This window comes from Calidris pugnax, unplaced genomic scaffold (assembly GCF_001431845.1).
Source record: "Calidris pugnax isolate Ruff unplaced genomic scaffold, ASM143184v1 scaffold35, whole genome shotgun sequence".
In the NCBI taxonomy this organism is placed as follows: domain Eukaryota; kingdom Metazoa; phylum Chordata; class Aves; order Charadriiformes; family Scolopacidae; genus Calidris; species Calidris pugnax.
This window is the reverse complement of record NW_015090760.1, coordinates 242,198-261,457: the sequence shown is the minus strand read 5'-3', so window position 1 is coordinate 261,457 and position 19,260 is coordinate 242,198. Positions and strand designations below refer to the sequence as shown.

The 19,260-nt window shown below is 41.8% G+C and overlaps 1 long non-coding RNA gene across 2 annotated transcripts in view; it reads right to left on the bottom strand.

Annotated features, from left to right (window-relative positions):
• LOC106889615 overlaps window positions 1–18,436 on the bottom strand; it is a 120,139-nt gene extending 101,703 nt beyond the window's left edge. For both annotated transcript variants that reach the window (XR_001412400.1, XR_001412458.1), the window contains exon 1: window positions 18,184–18,436. This is a non-coding gene — a long non-coding RNA (uncharacterized LOC106889615). The remainder of the gene's footprint in view (window positions 1–18,183) is intronic.
• Between the last annotated feature and the right edge of the window lie 824 nt (window positions 18,437–19,260).

Sequence of the window (19,260 nt, the reverse complement as noted above, 5' to 3'; positions counted from 1 at the left end):
TTTCTCCAGGCTGAACACCATCAGCTCCCTCAGCCGCTCCTTGCAAGACTTGTCTCCAGACCCCTCACCAGCTCCGTTGCCCTTCTCTGGACACGCTCCAGCACTTCCATGTCTCTTTTGCCATGACAAGCCCAAAACTGGATGCAGTACTCAATCTGGACACGCTCCAGCACCTCCATGTCTCTTTTGCCATGACGAGCCCAAGACTGGACGCAGTACTCAAAAGATGAGGCCTCACCAGTACCGAGTACAGGGGGACAACGATCACTTGCCCTAGTCCTACTTACCACGCTGTTCCTGATACAGGCCAAGATGCTGTTGGCCTTCTTGGCCACCTGGGCACACTGCTGGCTCATGTTCAGCCGGCTGTTGACCAACACCCCCAGGTCCTTTTCTTCTAGGCAGCTCTCCAGACACTCTTCCCCAAGGCTGTAGTGTTGAAGACGACGCCTGATTTTTAATCCTAACAAATCAAAGTCACCCATGCTTGAAGAAGGAACAGAGCCTACTAATGCGTGACTTGGACACTTCCAAGCCAATAAAGGGCTCTGAAGCAACCGCACTGAATCACCCCGGTATGGACTGTCAGTGCCGGACAAGGCCGTGTTTTTGGCTCAGCTGATGACATCATCTTTCAGTGTTTATGAAATAAATCAAGCTAAATTCTAAGCTAGAACTTCATGTCCAGTTCTGATATCCACGCTGCAAAGATCCCAAAGTACTGGCAAGCATTCAAAGGAAGGCCTTAGAAAACATCGGTCTGGCTGGGACACAGATTCACGCCGCTGGGTCAAAGATCTTCTTCAGTAAGGAGAAGATGGCTACGTGACCTTGTTTTTATAGGTACTTGATGAATACGGCAAATAACAAACAAGCTTGCAATCCCTGGAGAGAAAGGCACAGCAAGGTACTGCAGCTGGAAGCCAAATAAACTCAAATTTGAAATCATTTGTCACTTCTTAGCAATAGATTCTTGAATATTTACTACTGCTTGGTGTGTTAGGACTAGAGAGCTTTCTACCAGCACTCTGTGGAAAAATACTCACCTTCTAACATACAAAGCCAGACTAGATTACAGGCTTCACATCAAGACACAACTCTTAAAAATTTATTAAAAGCTAGCTGTGAAATCCTAAATCTAGTACTGAAGTTATTTTTAATGTTTAATTTAATTGTTACTGCCATGCAATGCTTAACTGCTGCACGCTGCCTAACGATGAACTGTGCTCTTCTGACTTGAAAGAAGCAGATCAAGATGGTTTTCCCCTCATTAAACTTATATGCGAAAATATAAGCATGGAAAATACCTGATCTACTATTTTTCTTTCACCTCATTACTCCAAAAAGTAACATGGAAGTTACTCCATCCTGAACATGGAAGCTAAAGGCAGAAATGAAAGAAAATACAAGACCTTAATTTAGGGGGGAAATAGATGGTAACTTAAATAGCGTATTATTAGAGTATGATAAGAATTTATGTAAAAAGAGGGCATTAGTTTAGCCAAAAAGGCTATTAACTGAAGTGAATGAAGACATGTTTGCTACTTTCATGACATAGCTCCCTCTTTCCAGCCCTCTGTCATCCAAACACTTTTTATTGCCATCACTTCTGCCCTCCCAGAACCTGAATTTTTTACTAAAGCTGAGATTGTAGGAATCAAAGTGGACAGTGTGCAGAGTTTGGTAATTCAGTAAAAGATAAAGACTTTTAGAAGCACATACTCTACCTCCACAGCCAGTAGTGCCAGCATGCACAGAGCCCATCCATAACACCTTGCATGGAGAACACCAAGATGAAAGGGGAACAAGTAGAACAAACTGATCAACATCACAAATGTGTCCTGATAAATGAATAACACTGGAAGGAATACTGTGGGAAAGGAAGGTTGTTTCTTGACACAAAAAAGAAAATAAAGGATATACATTCTGAACTCTGAAGCTGGGAAAGAAGAAAATCAAAGTGAAGAGCAAGCACTGGTTTATATTTGACCCTTGATTTCTACTGAAAGATATTCTTCCAGAAACTGCACTGTAAACAGTGTCTCTAATAGTATTTGTTGAAAACTCACAAGTTGTTCAAGAACTAAAGAGAAAGTCACATCTTGTAGGTGTTCCATCTTAAATATTTATTCTTTTTTATTTCATGCTAGGTCTTAAATCTTCAAAAATCTGTTTCTACAAAGAGATTCTGCTTTCTCTGAAACTCAGCTCAGGAGAGCAGGTCATTCCTCTGTTTTACTCACCCTGTCTCTCTGCTGCCCTTGCTACAGGGATATTTAAACACATCCCTCTGAAACTCTCCCTCTCCCCTTCCAACAACAAGTGAATTTACACAGTATTGGAGAAGGCACCATAAGCCACCCTTTTTACTTGCTTCTAATTCGATATTTCAAAAAAAAGAAAATTAAATTAAACAGAATAAGGCACAACTGACTCATTTTTAATTCTGAGTCATCCTGAATCTGTGGATTCCTGTGTCAGACTATCTGTAGTCTGAAGAAGGTATCAGAATATGGCCATTTCTAATCAACTTCAGAATCATGAAACTCGTCAAGCAGGCAACAGTAACTGGCCACCATTTTCACTGTATACTGAAAAAAAATTAATCACAGAATCATATGGGGCTGGAAGGGACCTCTGGAGATCATCTAATCCAACCCCCCTGCCAAAGCAGGTCCACCCAGAGCAGGTTGCGGAGGAACTTGTCCAGGTGGGGTTTGAATGTCTCCAGAGAAGGAGACTCCACCACCTCTCTGGGCAGCCTCTTCCAGGGCTCTGCCACCCTCACAGGAAAGAAGTTCCTCCCCATGTTGAGGTGGAACTTCTTACATTCAAGTTTGTGCCCATTTCCTCTTGTCCTGTCCCTGGGCAGCACTGAAAAAGGACTGGCCCCATCCTCTTGACACCCACCGTTTAAGGATTTATAGGTGTTGATCAGATCCCCCCTCAGCCTTCTCTTCTCCAGACTAAAAAGACCCAAGTCCCTCAGCCTTTCCTCATAGGAGAGATGCTCCAAGCCCCTCATCATCTTTGCAGCCCTCTGCTGTACCCTCTCCAGCAGCTCCATGTCCTTCTGGAACTGGGGAGCCCAGAACTGGACAAAGGACTCCAGATAATAAATAATAATAAATCTCTCTCTACTAAATACGATAGAATTTTTGAACAAACAGAGCGGGTAAGATAAGCCACGCTGTGTTTCCCATGAGATAAAAGCAGGGGAAGTCCCTTTCTGGCTTGTCCTGTTAGAATTGCAGACCTTGAGCTTGGAGAAAACAAAAACCCTTTTGACAGCATTGATTAGGACAGACTCCTTCGCAGACGCCTGCGCTGGGGGCTGTGTGTACACCACCACACAAACCACATCCTAAAGAAGTGCCAGTTCTGCTCCTGATGCCAGGGGGTAAACTCTCCACCTTCTCCTTACACTTCCACTTCATCCCATTTTATATCCTGCAAACCCAAATACATCAGCTTTATGCAATAATTGCCCGTACAACATTTACTCCACGGGACTGGAGTTTTAACTCCTTAAGGATGCAATCCTAGCCAAATAAACCCAATTCCAGGAGCCTGGAATACTAGTATTTCTGGGGAAATTACCACAGAAGGATTTAGCACCGTGTTTCTGAATCTTGTAGTTTTATGAGGAGACTCAAACTGCTCAGCATTTTTCCTAAAATTCCTTTTCCCAGAATTACCAGGTTACGTAAGAATCTCAGATGCCAATAATGAAACATTTTCTAGTCTCCAAGGTAGCACAGAAATGCCTGAAATTTGTCTGACATTCCTCCCCCCTCCAAAAAAAACCCCAGAAGGCACATAAAAATGTTATTTATAAAGTCTCATTAATTATCAGTCGTCCAAATACTAGTGGCCTAATTGTGCCTGAATACTTGGTCAGGAATGTTGTCGACAGTTTCCATGCATTCCTGTCAGGTCTTCTTTACCGAGAGAAAGAAAAAGATAAAAATACTGTTTTCCATCACAGTTTTCCATCCTTTTCAAGATTACAAGTACCTGATGTTATCACTAAAATAAAGATCTAGGGCTTTAATGAAACAGATGAATTCAACTAAGGCGTTTCCTTCTGAGATCACTGCATCAACCACTATCAGATCAGCACAGGGAATAAAATCAGCAGGAGCACTTCCCCTGCACGACAGCAACCTACAGCCTGGCAATTTTTTTTTTGCTTCAAGTTTGGTGTGATTCTGGCCCAAAATGGCTTTCAGCTGGGAGGCTTAACACTTTTCCTTAGCAAATGAGGGACTCTTTATGAGCGAGTGGAGCAACAGGACAAGGGGTAAAAGTTTTAAACCAGAAAAATGGGAGTTTAGATTAGAGGAAGAAATCCTTTCCTGTGAGGGTGGTGAGACACTGGCCCAGGTTGCCCAGAGAAGCTGTGGCTGCCCCATCCCTGGAGGGGGTCAAGGCCAGGTTGGATGAAGCTTTGAGCAACCTGGTCTGGTGGGAGGTGTCCCTGCCCATGGCAGGGGGCTTGGAACGGGATGATTTTTAAGGTCCCTTCCAACCCAAACCATTCTATCTCTATGCAAAACATAAAAAGGAGGCATCTTAACTATCTGTTCCCAAGTAAAGAACATGTTTATATGGTCCACAGATTTTGTTTAAAATGTATGTGTATATTTGAAAGACTAACAAAGGCATTAAGAAGTCCAAATCCAATGTAACACCTAAATATTTGTGTCTTAAAGTTATTGTAAGTAAACAGTAGAAGTGAAGACAACTGTGAACCTACGGCTACAATTCTGGAATTGCATTCTGCAATACAATTCTGGAAGCTGCCAGATCAGCTGGAGATCCAGCTCAGCATCCAAATTTCTTCAGTTGCTTATAAAAGTTTCCCTTATGACTCTATTGGCTATAGTTGAAACACTGGGCACCAAGTGTCGCTGTGTAACCCACAGGGCTGAGCTGTCTTTGCCTGCAGCACAGGGTGTTACCCACATCCCCACCAGCAACAGACCCGGCCTCCTGCTCTCCTCAAACTCTATGTTGCTTAGGAAAACATTAGTTGGCCAAGCAACATCAATGAGTTTACTAATGATTAATAGTGGGTGACCACAGGGCACTTCAAACCCACTAAACTTTGCTTAGTTTACTCGTACAGGCACAGCTTGTTTCCACATTGAGGACCAACAGCCCAGCAGCGATCTGCGACCAAACCAAAAGGATAAATGACCAAAGGCCAATTCTGCTATGAGGTCCAAGATCACAGAATCACAGAACTGTATGGAAAGGACCTCTGGAGATCATCTAGTCCAACCCTTCTGCCAAAGCAAGGTCACCCGCAGCAGGTTGGACAGAAACACATCCAGGTGGGTTTGGAGTATCTCCAGAGAAGGAGACTCCACCACCTCTCTGTGCAGCCTGTTCCAGGGCTCTGCCACCCTCAAAGAAGTTTTTCTTCACTTTTAGATGGAATTTCCTGTGTTCCAGATTGTGCCTGTTGCCCCTTGTCCTGTCACTGGGCACCACTGAGAAGAGTCTGGTCCCATCCTCTTTTGACACCTGCCCTTTAGATATTTATAAGCATTGATAAGATCTCCTCTCACTCTTGTCTTCTCCAGGATAAACAGCCCCAGGTCTCAGCCTTTGCTCATAAGAGAGGTGCTCCAGTCCCTTGATCATCCTCATAGCTCTCCACTGGATTCACTCCAGTAGTTCCTTGTATTTGTTGAACTGGGGAGGCCAGAACTGGACACAGTACTCCAGAGGTGGCCTCACCAGGGCAGGGCAGAGGGGGAGGATGACCTCCCTCAACCTGCTGGCCACGCTCTTTGTAATGCACCCCAGGAGACCACTGGCCACCAGGGCCCATTGCTGCCTCATGGTCAACTTGCTGTCCAAGATGATCCCCACAGTGGTTGAAGGGCACATCTGCAGCCTTTAAACCTCAGTGAAGTATTTTCTGCACCAGCAGCTTCACTCCCTTCTCACCAAATACTTTCCCAGGCACCAGAACTGCAGAAGTTTCTTTTTTCTCCTCCTGATTTCAGACCCAATGCCTCCAAAATCTTTTGCACAGCCATGTGGTGCAACTAAACTTAGGTCGTTTGTAGAGTTAAAAGGGGCTCCAAAATGGATCCCTCTGCAGAACTGAAACCTCAAACTGCAGTTCTGTTCATTTATATTTTAATACAGTTTGTGCGCTGGTATTACAGTAGCATATGGCAGCGTGTTTTTTTTTTTTTTAAGTTGGAAGAGCTTCAAGGGAGAGCAGCAGCATCATTCTAAAAAATTGCTTATATACCAAAAGCAAGCTCTTTTCCAAGTGAGTTACACCTCAGCCTTTAGGATGCGAATCCTCTTCTACCAACACAAATAACCCTCCACATCGAGCACAAAGTTCCCTTTGCACAATTATCTTTAGACTGCTTTTTATGGCAGAACACCAAGAAATAACAACTACGAAGGAAGCCTAAGTTCTCTGTTTAGACCGATGATGATAAAAGGAAGAGTAGATCTTACTTCTTGCTGTTTGAAATTATTCCAGCATTTTAAGAGACTGTGGATAAATCTCATCTCACTTCAGCTCTCTGAAAATCACATATCCAGGTCGGATTTATCTTAATCCAGTTGGATTAGATGGATACCTCCTTTCTCGGTGTGAGTTAGGCGAGATGAAACCCTCAGCTCCAGAGGAACCAGAGGTCTGAAGATCTGCAGAGATGGCATTTGCATTACAAATCTAGAAAGGAATTACTGTAAACAAGACACATACTGTATCACTGCCAACACCTCAGCAGAATTTGAAATCCTGCGTCAAGTGTCTAAAATAGAAAATATTAGAAACACCATTCCTGACCAAAAAAACCCCACACCTTAGGACCCTACACCCTACAGAAGGTGAAAAATCAACCCATTTTAGGAAACAAATTCTCTAAATAAACACAAACCTGATTATTCACTGATTGCTGATCAGTCCTATCTCATACTTTAAAAAAAATGAAGAGTAAATTACTTTCTTTTTTTTCCAGGCCTTGGTAAGAACAACGAATCCTTACCATCAATTTTACTGCAATTTCTGCCTGACCAAGGCGTCATTTCCTTGAGGATCATGAGAAGTGCTTAATAACTGAAGTTACTATATCCCCAAAAGTTACTATATCCCCAAAAAGTTGAAACATCCCCCTGGGAAATTCTCAATGAACCCTCATTTCAAAGCAGTTAACCCACGTACTCTGCACAGCCCTCATCTGTGGAACAGACAACTCTTCAAGTGAGTATTCTCCCAAACCACAAAAATTCTGTGTTAATTTTTCTTAATTCTTGGCAGGCATTAACTGAAAACACCCTTCATCATCTCTGTCCTGACACTGTTCCTGAGCATTTGTATTCAATCTACGCTTATTTGATGGGAATAAATTAACAGCGTGCTCTCAGCATCCTTCAGTCCTCCAGAAAAATCTTCTCGTTTCCCAAATTAACATATTAACAAACACCTGCCCTACCCTTGGCATGGCTTGGTGGGCAGAAGAGCGTTTTAAACCTGCTGGAAATCCAAGATCAGCCACCATTCAGCTGAAATAAAGCCCAGCTCTACATTATGCAATCTACATAGTTTTTAGAGCAGGCTGCATTCTCGCAGAGCCCAACACCGAGGAAGCCACAGAACAAAAGGGAACAAAAAAAAAAAAAAAGTTCATTAATCTCAGCCCAAAGGCTGCTTTCGAGTCTGTGTTTGCACACTTACGCAGTATTGTCCATTCACCCACACAGACCTGAGCTTGAGCAACACACTCTCATAATATCGAGAGTAAAACACCACAAAATTTCCAGCGAGTCAGATCAGTCATTTGGATGAACTAACAACTAATATGCTCAAAGATACACTCAAAAGGGGGTTATGTTTGGGTTTTTTTTTTTGGTAGTGCATGAATAACTCCAGACTGATACAAACTCATCTTAAAAAATTCAAAAACAGCTCAACTGATCCACTGCCACTGACCATACGGAACAATCAGAAAATGGTAACAACACAAACTACATCTGACCTTTAAGGATAGATTTATCTCACTCAATTTCTTCTGTTGAAAATGTCGGGGGTTTCCTCTTTCATTTAAACTCTTTTTAAAACCACTGTGGATCTGGGCACTTCCAAAGAACAACTGAACCGGCTGATCCCATCCTGCCATGGCCATCTCACACTAGAAGAAGAACTGCTCTCTGGCAACACTTGTCTTTCTACAACTTTAAAGAAAATGTCTGGTTTGTACAGGACTACAGTTGAACACTTCAAAAAAATCATCACTTAGAGCCCTGGCTGGTCCTTGGTGGCTTGCCCAAGAGCTGTGGGCACTGCTGCCATTTCATACCTCAGCCACACAATTCAAACACAGAAAAAGCATCGTCATCACTACTTTCTCCAGAGCTCCCAGAGACCTTGCAGCATCAATACTGAAATGAAATTTGTGTCACTAGAAATGCAAGCACTATCTGATGACATCTCCAGGCTGCAGATTTTTCATTTGTTCATTTACTTTTAAGAGGGTGAGGAAAAATAGGCAAAACTACCAACCACTCAAGTCCCACCAAGCTGTTCCTCACAATCAACATCCTTTTTACATCACCTTTATGCTTAATTTAAAATTCTACTTTCATTTTATTTAGGTCACCCACAAAACTGTACCTTCATTTCACCCAAAGAGACACTCTGTGTGAAAGCCTTCTCCTTGCTTTTCACCTTGCCACAGTGATCAGGACTGCTCTTTCTCAAGCACCCCAGCGACTGAAGACAAGTCTTGCCTACAAGTTAAAACAGTCCTCAGGTTAGAAGACTGAAAATGACAGGATAGGATCCAATTCACCCAACTTCAAATGTCTCCAACTGGTCTATAAGCATTCTGGATGTCTATGCCCTCCACAACAGCCACAGGAGCGTTATCAACCCAGAGGTGGGCAGCAACCCATCCGACCACATGAAGATGATTACAGTAGGGTGAACCAAATTACTCTTCATGCTTTGAATCATAGAATCGTAGAACTGTTTGGGTTGGAAGGGACCTCAAAAATCACCCAGTTCCAAGCTCCCTGCCCTGGGCAGGGACAACTCCCACCAGACCAGGTGGCCATCCAACCTGGCCTTGAACCCCTCCAGGGATGGGGCAGCCACAGCTGCTCTGAGCAAACTGGGCCAGGGTCTCACCACCCTCACACTAAAGTATTTCTTCCTAATAGCTAATCTAAATTTCCCCTCTTTCAGTTTAAAACCATTAACCCTCGTCCTGTTGCTCCACTCCCTTATAAAGAGTCCCTCCCCATCTCTCCTACAGATCCCTTTTTAGACTCTGAAAGGCTGCTATAAGGTTTCCCCGGAGCCTTCACTGGCTGGGGGGAATCCACCATTAAATATCAGTCTGGTGTCATTTCAGATAGTGTAGAATATTCCTGACTGACATGAGTAATCTCAAAGTGGATGAAAGTTCATGAAGCTCAAACCCTCTTCCTTCCAACAAAAGCACTCTAAGAAAGAGAAGACACAAAACCAAGTTCAGCAGGACAGAGCGGCTTCCCAGTTCCAGCCCGAAGAGGAAGGTGACCACCATGGCCCCATGAAGGTATCTGAGAGTTATCAGGGAGAAACATCATCTCTTGAGATTAAGGTGGACAAACGGTAGGATTTCAGAGCGACAGATTAATTCTCCGTATTGTCAATGTGATGTGAACACTCCGTTTTTAGGACACCATTAATTACTACTGCTTCATCAACTCTGAAAACACACAACAGAAGCAAGACTTGACCCAGTCCTGAACTGTGTCCAGGATCTTCACTGCTGAAGAGCGACTACGTTACTGATTACAACGCCCTCAAGTCCAGTATTTGAAGCATTAGTTTTCTCTTATTTTTGGTTATGCAACTAAAAAAACCTTGCTTGAGCAGGAGACTTGGACCAGATGACCTATATGAGGTCCCTTCTAACCTCAAGCATTCTGCGAGTAAGAAAAAAGGAAGCTGCTTTAAAAAAAACTAAAAAGAACACACAAAAAGGTGAATGTTTTTAGGGTCTTACAGCTTGCTAGAGACCCCATGCTGCATACGGAAGAACAGGGTAAGTGCAATATTAAAAAAAAAACACAACAAACAAACAAAAAAAAACCAAGAAAAAAAACCAAAAACAAACAAAGCCAAACATTAAGAATTCATGCAAAAATATACCCTTCAAAAAGTGAAGTCTTACCAAGACTTTAGCAAAATAAATGCAAATTCATTGGCTTACAAGCTAAAAAAAATAAGATTGAGAATTGATGTGTTAGGAGAAAATGGTATCAAAAATTAATATTGAGAACTGATGTGTTAGGAGAAAATGGCATCAAATACACCAGAAGGATGAAGCTTATCAGAAAATCTGCTGGGTCAATAGCTGATAAAAAGTTAAAAGGCACCCTCAACAAGACAAAGCCATGGGGACGGGAAAAAAACCTCAAAATTACTTCTTTGCCACATGAAAATCCAAGTGAATTCACCGTGCAGTACATAACAGTTTAGGGAACTTCCTGCACTGGAGTCTGACTGCAGAGCTGACACAGAAGGGGTCCTCTGCCGTCAGCTGAATCATAGAATGGTTTGGGTTGGAAGGGACCTTAAAGATCATCCAGTTCCAACCCCCCTGCCCTGGGCAGGGACACCTCCCACCAGACCAGGTTGCTCAAAGCCCCATCCAACCTCTCCTTGAACACCTCCAGGGATGGAGCATCCACAGCTTCTCTGGGCAACCTGGGCCAGTGCTTCACCACCTTCACAGGAAATAATTTCTTCCTAATATCTAATCTAAATCTCCCCTCTTTGAATTTAAAACCATTACCCCTCGTCCTATCTGGCTGGATGGGGCTTTAATCAACCTGGTCTAGAGGGAGGTGTCCCTGCCCATGGCAGGGGGGTTGGAACTGGATAATCTTTAAGGTCCCTTCCAACTCTAACCATTCTATAATTAGCTGTAAGAAGGAACATCTTATAATCAGCTAGTAACACGCTAAGAACATACCCATTTATACACACAAAAAGGTAGACCCCTAGACAGATCTAGTCAGACCCCTCTCATTTAACAATAAATTATGCTGAAAAAGATACAACGCGAGGTCACAGGTCTATTAAAGATAAAACATTATGTGCACCAAAGCAGTTATCCTCCATCCTTTCTCCCAACTAGCACATACAGCGTGACTGGGAGAAAAAAAAAAAAAATAAAAATTAAATCCAAGTAGATTAATGCAAGGCCCTGCATTTGGAATAAAAAAAAATAGCAAACTACACATAGAAAATGACGGGTTCTAAATTAGTCTTTCCTGATTAGGAAAGACCTTGAAGTCCCTGCAAATAGCTTTACGAAAATACGATTTTCACAAGGGCTGATAACGTGAGCAGTGAAATAAAAGCCAACAGAATTTCAGGAGTAATTAGGGAGGGCACAGAGACCGCCAGAGAAGCAGCAGGGTGACACTGGGGACACTGCGTTCGGCTGCAGCACGTTCGGATCCTGAATTCTGCACGCTGCCTTGGTCACCCCATCTTAGAAAGGGGGTAACACACCAATGTAACAGCGAAGATGAGGCTTGGGGAACAGATTGCACACGAGGAGAGATAAATCAAGCAAAATTCCTCAGCCTGTGAAAGAAAGGACTGACAGAGATGGGCTGGGGGTACACAGGAGCACCACAGGAGCAAGAGATTGTGGCTGTGCCGTGGGAAGCACAACCAGGTCCCCACTTCTCTCACACTCCTCAAGATAAAACATTATGTGCACCAAAGCAGTTCTCCTCCTTCCTTTCTCCCAACTAGCACATACAGCATGACTGGGAGAAAAAAAAAAAAAAAAATTAAATCCAAGTAGATTAATGCAAGGCCCTGCATTTGGAATAAAAAAAAATAGCAAACTACACATAGAAAATGACGGGTTCTAAATTAGTCTTTCCTGATTAGGAAAGACCTTGAAGTCCCTGCAAATAGCTTTACGAAAATACGATTTTCACAAGGGCTGATAACAGGAGCAGTGAAAAAAAAGCCAACAGAATTTCAGGAGTAATTAGGGAGGGCACAGAGACCGCCAGAGAAGCAGCAGGGTGACACTGGGGACACTGCGTTCGGCTGCAGCACGTTCGGATCCTGAATTCTGCACGCTGCCTTGGTCACCCCATCTTAGAAAGGGGGTAACGCACCAATGTAACAGCGAAGATGAGGCTTGGGGAAGAGATTGCACATGAGGAGAGATAAATCAAGCAGAATTCCTCAGCCTGTGAAAGAAAGGACTGACAGAGATGGGCTGGGGGTACACAGGAGCACCACAGGAGCAAGAGATTGTGGCTGTGCCATGGGAAGCACAACCAGGTCCCCACTTTTCTCACACTCCTCTGAGCTGCAGACACAGGCCACCATCAGAATAAAAAAAACACTCCTCTGAGCTGCAGACACAGGCCACCATCAGAAAAAAACAATTTTATGCTACAGGTCCTTGGGATCTGACCCAGATTTTCTTAATACTATGTTAGCTGTCTGCTGTGCTAGCGTTAGAAAACAAGAACAAGTAACAGTTCTTAGAATTAGAAAACAAGCACAAGTAACAGTTAAGGTAATTTCCTACACTTAATCATCTAAAACCAGTGTATATTTGATTGTGGAGATTTATTCATTTGCCCCATTTCCCTTATTCAACATTATTTTCTATACACTGGTAATGCAGAGTGATAAACCAGTAAGTTCCAACCAAGTTGCTTTCTGAGAATAAGATGACAAATACTATGCTGTGAGGAAAGCAGGTCTAGTCCTTTTAAACGTTAAAGCAATTATCCTCCATCATCCACACAGGTGAGTCCCTTCCCTTCCCTATCTTTTTCAAAGGTGAAATTATAAATATGCAGCTGATGAATAATGACACTGTATCTTACATATGAAATTATCCCTTCCTACAGTGACTCCATACTTACAAGCGTACCAAAACACCACGGTGAGATTACTACAAATTCAACTCTGCCACACGCAGAAATGGGTGAAATTTCAGCTCTTCTTTCCACGGGGATCCGCGCTGGGATCTGTTCCCAGCAACGTTCAAGGAATTCATAAACGACATGAAAAGGGCTCAACAGTGAGATGACAACATCTGTTGATGCTACCAAGTTATTCCCAGTAGCAAAGACAGTAAGTGAGCAGGAAAAACTGAAAAAGGGCTACACGCAGATTATTGACTGGACAATAGAACACGTCAGTGAAATTCATGAAGTATCTCAAGGAAATTAAGTGTGAAGGAGGATAATTGGCGATGATGAAGTATCTCAAGGAAATTAAGTGTGAAGTAGGATAACTGGCGGTGGGAAAAGTGGTCCCAACCATGTATAGGTCAACAAGGCTCTGAACAGACTCAACACTTGGAGCAGGCTGAAGTCTAGAAAATTAATGTTGTTATGGAGATAGTAGATAGGTATGAATTACTTAAGTCTCTTCCAGTCCAAGAAGTGGATTTTAAATGGAGTTCAGCTTCAAAACGTAACAAGAGTATGGTTCCTCACTCACCAGGCTGCCATGTTAAAGCTGTAGAACCACAGGATATTACACTTGCTAATACTACTAATGGCTTGAAGGGGAGATTTAACAAATTCCAAAGACAGCTCAATGAACATCGTAAAAAATAGACGTCCAGCTCAGTAAATCCCTGCACGACGGATGTCTAGAGACAGAAGAATGTGCAGAAGGAGGATCCTATATTCTTGTTTTGTTGCTGTGCTCCTCAGTTACCTACCTTTGGCCATTGCTGGAGACAAACTACTGCTCTAGGTGGGTGCAGGAGAACAGCTGCTCTTCTACTCTTACATTCAGTACCTCTCCTCCGTAAGTCATTTTGTCTAACACAGGTATAATGTCCTGAAAAAACTGTCAAGTGTTAGCACCTCCTCCATGCTTGTTAAAAATATCCAAACACTCACTGTGGAGAGCAACTTAAAGCCACATATCACCTCTCTACCAAAAAAGATACTGTAATTCTAAAGTCTTTATTTTTTAATAGCCGGAAAAGATACACAACCTAACATGAGGAATTCAAATCACAAAGGTGGAGTTGGAAATATATATTAATATGAACAACTCGGCTGCTATATAAATATTTTATTAGTTATTTCATTTAATCCAGAGAAAGCTAAATTGGTCCTAGAACGATGACCAAGTGGACTGACCTTTCTATTCTATTCTGGACTTTTTGCATATTTTGTCAGGGAAACTCAACTCCACTGAAAAAGCATATCCAGCAATAGCTGGCAGGGAGAAAGGGATCTCATGACTAAGCTTAAGGTCTATCATCTAATAGATAATTATATCTGCAAAACCGTTAAAATTGTAATAATGATTTGATCTTCATAAACCACTCACCCACCTACGTACAGCAAAATAGTTCTCTCGTTCTGAAAAGGTTCTGTGGTTGCTGTGAGTGTGACTGTTCTCGGAGCAGTGGCTGGTCACTGAGGCAGCTACAAAGAATGCAGCAGAAAACAATCCATTTTACTGGAGTTTCACACTTTTACAGTGGTACTGATAGGCAAAAACAGCATCCTGTATTGATGCATCTGGAAAACGTTATCACTTTCAGGCAGGTGATTTTAACTCTCTTCTGATCTCCACGGAGTCAGAGAGCAGAGACAGTCCTAAAAATTTTAAGATACACAACTTCACGTAGTGTCCCGGTGACTGATATTGCCAGATTTTTGTTCTCTGGGAAGGTGAAAATCTCTTCTACAACTTCTTAATGAGATGCTTGATGTGTCTGCCCAGCCTGATACACCCCAAAACCTCCAGAGATGTAGGGATCAAGCCTCTGAAATAAGGCCTAGGAGAAAGGGTCCATTCATTATTTGAGTTCCCTCTTCTAAGAGCTGGAAGGTGACCTACTGCTTATTGCTCTTTCCCTGCATTTCCTCTACATTTTCACTCCAGCCTTCTCTTACTAGAAGGAAAAAGTCCCTTTGAAAAATCCCAACCTGAAAAATTACCTGGATTTCCCAGCATCAAAAAGAAAAGTGTTATCTATTCCAGGAAACAGTCCTATTTACTTAATAAAATCAATGGATATTTCAATGACACTTTTAGACTACCACACTGGAATTGACTCTTGATACAGTTGTTCTGACAGTACAGAAACAGGGGAAAAACGGAATCACCATATCAAAATCATCTAAGAAAATTACTGTCTCACTATTCCCCATTTTTTTCCTTGCAAAAGGACATCAAATTACTCCAACATTGAACATAACATAAATCTTTTGTTACAGAAAGAGGAGCACAAAGAAAATTTTATTTTTTATGGGTATATATAATCTTAATTCTTAATAGCCAAGGCTGCAAAACCAACTTCTACGTTGACACGCACAGAATCACTTTAAGAAATTAAAAATTATTGAACAAATCACTGCTCCTAAGTTTCTACTCCCCTTCATTCCTCTAAAGCTTCTCAGGGATAAAGATTATTAAAACATAAGCTATATACAGAACATTGGAAATCAATTCTGCCCAGCCACTGTATTTTCTTTCACACAGTCCAGCTGCCTAAATTTAGCATGCATGTTTTTATTTCTATTAGAAACTATGTTAACAAACTCCATGTGGCTCCCCAGTATCCCTGATACCGAACCACAGGCTTGTATATGAAGCCTGGAAAGATCACCAGGGTCAAATGTCCCAGTTGGGAAAAGGAGGATGAGTAAGTGGGTTGTACCAGTAACCAAGCACAACTCCAGTTAGCATGGGAAGCTCTGGATTGGGAATGAAATATGGAGGGGGAAAAAAAAAAAAAAAGTATACACAGCTCTGGATTGGGAATGAAATATGGAGGGGAAAAAAGAAGTATACATGAGTTTCACATATAAACACATCTAATCATATGCTTGAAGTTTCTGAAATGTAGGACATCTTGGCTAAATTAGTGCTCCAGGCTGAACCATCAAGGAAAAGAGAGAGATTCCTTTCTAGAGGCAAGTCATCCCCTTCAAGGGGGTCTGGAACAGGTACCTTCAGGGAGACGTTCATCCTACCTGGTGTTCACCACCTGCTCCAGCAGGGTCTGGAAATCTAAGTTTCAAGAGAAGACTTTCACGCACAGCATTTGAGGTAAAACAGAACAACTGAGGTACTGGCATGTTTTATGTTTTCTTGGGATGCACAAGATGAAATAAACAGAACAACTGAGGTACTGGCATGTTTTTATGTTTTCTTGGGATGCTCAAAATGAAACTTCTCTGTGTACGCTCTTGGGAATCCTGCACTACTTCACGTGATTGCTACCTTGCTATTACGTTACAGGAATCCTGCACTACTTCACGTGATTGCTACTTTGCTATTAAGTTACAGAGAATCACAGAATGATATGGGGTTGGAAGGAACCTCTGGAGATCATCTAGTCCAACCCCCTGCCAGAGCAGGTCCACCCAGAGCAGGTTCCACAGTGTCTAGCCCTGCCAGAGCAGGTCCACCCAGAACAGGTTCCACAGTGTCCAGGTGTTTTTTGAATGTCTGCAGAGAGAGAGACTCCACCACCTCCCTGGGCAGCCTGTTCTTACACAAATACACACACACATACCCTGTCACAACTATCCCCTTCCATCTTTGAGTTACTCATTCTTCTTGGAAGGCAAAAGATTGGGATCCACACACACCAACTCCCCTTGTTCTACTCACACTGTGCCTCAATTTTGTATCATCTTCACTGGGCTTGGTGCAGGAACTTTGCCAGCACACTCCTTTCACACGTGAAAACAGGATTTATCTCCAAACCCTTTTTCTCAGCTCTACACTGAAAGGAACTGAACAGCCTGAAGAATTACTTCAGAAAGAAAAATCAATTTGACAGTTAAGCCGTGGTGACGATGAACCAATGAACTGGAAATCAAGGATTAGGGTTGAAAACTGCAGTTGTGCTCGTGCCGGTACCTACAACTATTATCTTCTGAAATTCTGCAGTAGATGCAAAGTGTAACAGTGGTTAATGGAGAGGGTCTATTTGTATTCCCTCAAATCACAAAGCTGCCACCACGCAATTCTTATTTCTTCTTGGACCCACCATACCTAAAAAACAATGATCCTCTTGTGCTGTGGAAGGGATGGAATGTGAAATCCCATCCACATCCCAACAGAATCCCACAAACATTTTGGCAGGAAAAATTTATTATGTAAAGCCCAGATGGCATCCCAAGTATTTCTACTTCAAAATTTAGAAATATTTTTTTTTTTTTTTTTTTTTCTTAAAATAAACTACACAAAAGCATCACTCCTAAAATTACCATACAAAAGCATCACTCTAGGTAGCCAGACTGAACTGAAGTTATTTGGACTATGGGAAGAACGTGAATGTGGGTTTCTTCATTTAACTTCATTGTCAGAAATGACTAGTATTTTCCTATTCAAATATATTTGAATGACTGGCAGAGAAGAAAGATATAATAGATACATCCCGTTACATACTATACTTTGAGAAGAACTTTTCCAACTATCTAAAGCCTAACAGCTTTCTCATAAACTTTCGTAGCAGCATTTCAAACTTTCAGAACCAAATTTGCTATTTTTTTGTTATTCTACGAGAGGTCTTTTGCTTACCTTTTGGTTTCCCCACTACACAATTTCAGCTTGGAATCTGGGAACGTGGTCTTCAAAATAGTTTTAGCTGCTGCTTTACCAAAGCAGCTAAACCTGATTATCAGTTCAGTTTCAACATCAACTTATATCACTGCATCCCCTTTAAGCTATAGGATAAAGATCGATCCTCGATTCTGACTGTCATTTTGCAGTGAGCCCACTCCTACATTCCTTTTATATCTATCACTTCACTGAATGCCAAAGAAATCTCAGTGTACTTGGCATGAAGGCTGCACTTCCTATATTTATGCTCCCATTAATGTATGCTCCATTTTAGTCCTTAACCAGCTTAAAATCATCTGTGAGGAAAGACAGTATAAAGTGCAAAACGGTTAATGCAACTGTTTTACTGATACCAGATACTGATCACTCACATCACCTTTCCATCATCGTCTCTTCTCCTGGATTTTCTGTTTAAATATAACCAAAAAAAATAGCACAGAAAGACCCACGGTAATTTTTTTAAATTAATAATATACAGTCATATTAGGACTGTTGCTCCTACTCAAACTTTCAGTACCTCCACAAAATAAATCAGGGCTTTTCAATTGTACTACCTTAACTTTGCTGGCAGAAACACATTTGGTTCTTCGAGACAGATGAAAATGAAGCGCTCTCTCCAGGCAAGAAATCCTTATATCTGGCACACTAGCACTTCATCCTTTTAATTATTCCACAGGTGGTTGCCTTGGAAACTGCCAAGTAGCTCTTGGATTTGAGGGATCCAGCATGAGAAAGTAACAAGCCTTCGTAGCCACGGCATTTGGATCTGCGTTGGCTGCAGCAACAGGGTAAAAGGAACGGTCGTGAAAACCTGAAAGAAACGGTTAAAATTAAATAGAGCTGAGTTGTATCACTCAATTGTTCAAAAATAAAATACAACGAACGTTGGTAGAACCTTAACAGAGGATACAAAACTGGGCTTTTGAGAAATACAGCTTCTGTAGCTTTCCAGCAGCACAGGCTGGATTTCACCTTTGGGAGGACAGCACTGAAATGTTGATGCCGAAGGAGCTCAGGAGTTCAGCTTTCAAGATAAAGCAAGATGAGATTTTTCCTCAGCTTCAAGCGAGACCTTCCTAAGTGTCTGGTCGAAGCGCCTGAAATTCAGTGCTATTGTTTTTCTTTGAATAAAAATAGAGTAACTATAAATAGCTCTCCTCACGAATGCTGAATCACTGTATTTTGTACCGTACGGCAAATTGCTTCAAACTTCATTTAAAACTAGGAAAGTTTTGTTTGCTTAAAACACAATTAAAAGCCCAGCAAAGCATCTCATTCTGCATTCGTATAGCTTTTTAGAAGTACAGAAAATTTTCCTTGCCCTCTCTGATTTCTCACTATTTCAAAAGCTCACCATTTGCATTTTAAAAAAAATAATAATAAAAAAATAAATCAAAACCAAATCAAATCAAAACCTAATTATATTTTCTGCCACCTAATCACATTTTCTGTCACTGGTCAAAGTTACGTATTTCAGTTTTTCAAAAATCTTTTTTTTCTTCGTTTTCTCATGTTCACTATGTTAACAAGAAATGGGTTCACAGTAAACCTTAGAAAAATATTTTTCACTAAAACCATCCATCATGCAAATGGTGACTCCTGCACCCAGAGGCTGTCTCACGAAAGCCAGG